Raw genomic sequence first — 3125 nt, 5'->3', positions numbered from 1 at the left:
AACGATGTCATCAGTTTGTCCTTCAGAAGAGCTACTTTAGACAATTGTCTTGTTCGTATCTGTTTTAGCAGAAAGTTATGGTTTGCAGATCTTTGAAAATTGTCCAAGTCTGGAATTGGCTTTGCGTTCTCCATCCATTCATCCATCCTTCACTCTGCTCACTCACTCAGTCTCTCCATCTTTTTATTTATCCTCTCTCTCTCTCTCTCTCTGTATTTTGAAACTTTGACCACATCTGCCATAAATTTAAAAAATGCAAAAAATACTGGAAAAACTCTTTCAAAAATTGTAGCATGGAAAAGAATGGAACACAACAATATAACCTGAAAATGAGCAGGAATATGAATATCAAAAATTATAATTATTAACGAGCTTTAGATCCTTTTGAAGCTAGCTACAATTTATTTTTACTCTTCATTGCTTTGTGATTTGTAATGATTGTGAGTCTAGATTGCCACAGTAAGTGATGAGGTTCTTTTATTTCACTTGATAATTAACTAATCGGGGGCATAATGTCCGATTAGCTAGTTAGGGTCCTCATGAATATTACTAATTTACAAAAAACTATGAATTAAATGGTTGTTATGTGGAGCTATACATCTGACAGCTGTAATCTGCATCACTGATGCAGCAATGAGAACATGTTTCACAAAAACAACTAAAAACTCCACAGAGCAAATTTACCTATATAATAAGACACTCTCCATTTTTTCTACACCTGGTTGAAGATCTGATTGTGTTCACCTGGATTCCTCACACATTTGGTGTGCGATCTCAGAAGCCCCAACGAGAGACTGTGTTTTACCAGCCTTTGTTCTGCTCGCAATGTGTGTTCATTTGGGAAGCTTAAAAAGGACTGTGTGTGAAGTGCAGGAGTGGCTGCTCAAATAAAACACAAACTGTTTTATTGGATTATTTGCACTGAGACAATCCTGCAGGGCCGAGCAGAAAGTAGATGCTGAAGGTCCTGAAAGTCAGATCCATGCTGACCCTGCTGGTTTTTCTCCCTCTCCAGGACTCCAGGTCCTGACTGGGCAGTGTACCATTAGGTCCTCTGTTTAACCCTGCCTACGCTGTGAGTTGGGTAATAGTACATGAACAATATAACGGGCAAACTTGGCAAAATTATGTTGCTCTGATGAAACTCTTTGAGCCTTTGGACACCACAGGTACTAAAACACGCAGCAGCTTGCAAAAGTACAACTTTTAATTTTTTTCTTTTTCATTTTATCAATATGCAACCACAAACTGTGTATTTTTCCTGACAGACCAAGACAAAGTTACAACTTATTGTAAAGTAGAAGGAAACAAATTCAAGGTTTTTAATATACAGTACAGACCAAAAGTTTGGACACACCTTTTAATTCAATGAGTTTCCTTTATTTTCATGACTATTGACATTGTAGATTCACACTGAAGGCATCAAAACTATGAATAACACATGTGGAAATATGCACTAAACAACAAAGTGTAAAACAACTGAAAATACCCCTTATATTCTAGTTTCTTCAAAGTAGCAACCTTTTGCTGTGATTACTGCTTTGCACACACTCTGCATTTTCTTGATGAGCTTCAAGAGGTAGTCACCTGAAATGGTTTTCACTTCATAGGTGTGCCCTGTCAGGTTAATAAGTGGGATTTCTTGCCTTATAAATAGTCATGAAAATAAAGAAAACCCATTGAATTAGAAATGTGGCTCCAGACAGAGCATTTTAAATTCACTTCTTGGAAAGCCAACACTAAAGAGTCACTCTGATCAACGCAGCATCAGTGTTTTCTCTGCTACACCTAAAACTGAGCATCTTCCTGTTGCAGCTTCCAGTAAAGTCAGAGCCGTGTGTCTCCCTAAAGCTGGTCTAAACATCACTGGCCCCGAGAAGAGCTGGGTGACATACTTCGGCTCCACAACAAACAAAGGTGAGACAGAGGTTCTAATAATCAAAGCTATCCACTAGATGGCGCTAAGGTTCAGGACATAAAATCACTGTAGGAAAGCCTCTTTGAGGAGCGATACGCTCAGAGACGAAAGGCAGTGATGAGTAGCCCACCTGTTTGGTTTCTCTTTCAGATTCTGGTTCTCTGTACCTGATGGAGGCTGCAGTGTCTCTCATCCCCTCTGCAGAGTGCAACAGCTCAAAGGCATCCAGCGGCAGGATATTGCAGGATATGCTCTGTGCCGCAGAGTCAGAACCCGGAGCCGGCGTGTGCCATGTAAGAGTAACTCACCAGTAACATGATGCACATGTATCACAAAGAGCTGACAGAGTTTACTGCACAACTTTGCCCTGAGCAAAGCCAGGCAGTCGCTGCCTTGTGTTCAGGCATCAGTGGTGCATTTCCTGAGATTGTGTCGATATAAACTCACCTGATGCTGTAAAAGAGACAAATGACTGCCTGCTTTTTCAACCACAAACAGATAGGTTTCTGTTCAGGGAGGAATTTAAAGCATTTTTCTGCTCTTATGTAATTTGCTTTAAGGCACAGTTGGACAAGTCCCACATTATGCGGCACACATGGCAACAGATTAAAATAAACACATTTCTGTGTCTTATAACAAACCACTTATACAGCCAACCCTACAAGGCATGTTCAGTTAGAGCTCAGCTGACCATGATGTCACATTACTGAAACTATTCAGTCCTCTTCATTGATAAAAGAAATCCCTCAAAGAACATTTTTGAAAAAAATCATATCAGTCTGAGTCTTTGTGTTGCACATGCAGATCACAGACTGATTGTTTATGATTTGCACAAATCTCTAGTTGACCGCTGTCTGCTGTATTTGTCCTGAACTTCAGCCTGACAGCGGCGGTCACCTGGTTTCCCAGACGGATGGACTGTGGTGGCTCTCAGGTGATGGTGTGTGGGGCGAACACTGCAATGGACAGAATAAACCAGGTGTCTACACTAACATCAAACACCACCTGAACTGGATCCATCAACAGATGCAGGTAAAAGTCTCTCGTTGGGTGTTTTTTATTCTCATTTATTCAACTGTTTGACAAGTGTGTGACGGTAGAGTAGGAGAAGATGCAAACATGTGGCCATTGTTGTGATTTAATCACAATTAATCAGTTGACCCAGTTCTGCCAATAAATAATGCAGATTGGCTTTCTGATCTCCTGC

Source organism: Xiphophorus maculatus, chromosome 18, assembly GCF_002775205.1.
Source record: "Xiphophorus maculatus strain JP 163 A chromosome 18, X_maculatus-5.0-male, whole genome shotgun sequence".
Taxonomy (NCBI): Eukaryota; Metazoa; Chordata; class Actinopteri; order Cyprinodontiformes; family Poeciliidae; genus Xiphophorus; species Xiphophorus maculatus.
Note: the sequence above shows the minus strand (reverse complement) of the source record.